The sequence below is a fragment of the Nestor notabilis genome, unplaced genomic scaffold (assembly GCF_000696875.1).
Source record: "Nestor notabilis isolate BGI_N333 unplaced genomic scaffold, ASM69687v1 scaffold2347, whole genome shotgun sequence".
Classification (NCBI taxonomy): domain Eukaryota; kingdom Metazoa; phylum Chordata; class Aves; order Psittaciformes; family Psittacidae; genus Nestor; species Nestor notabilis.
The window spans coordinates 1-338 of record NW_009936712.1 but is presented as its reverse complement, the minus strand read 5'-3'; positions in this window follow the sequence as shown (position 1 = coordinate 338).

The following is a 338-nucleotide window of genomic DNA, read 5'->3' as shown; positions in this document are numbered from 1 at the left end:
TGGCGAATGGCCGGGGATGAGCCAGGGGCTGCTGTGAAAGCGAGTACCCCGCTCCCGGGCGGCTCTGCCTTCCGAACGGGCACCGCTGCCGGCGGAACAGCAGCGCGGGGCATCGATACACTTCCCGTTTGAACGAAACGAGGGCTGTCGCTCCCGCATTTTTAAGCGCTCCCCGTCGCGAGGGCAGGGCTGTCACTTGTCACACACCCTTTTTCCCCAAGAGCAAAAGTTTTCCAGCAGCGATGCGGCTGGTGAAAGCGGAGAGAAAAGAGAAGAAAGAAGCGTGTGTGTGGAAAGAACAGGCTCAGAGAAAGTCCGAAAGAGCGGAGAAAGGGCAG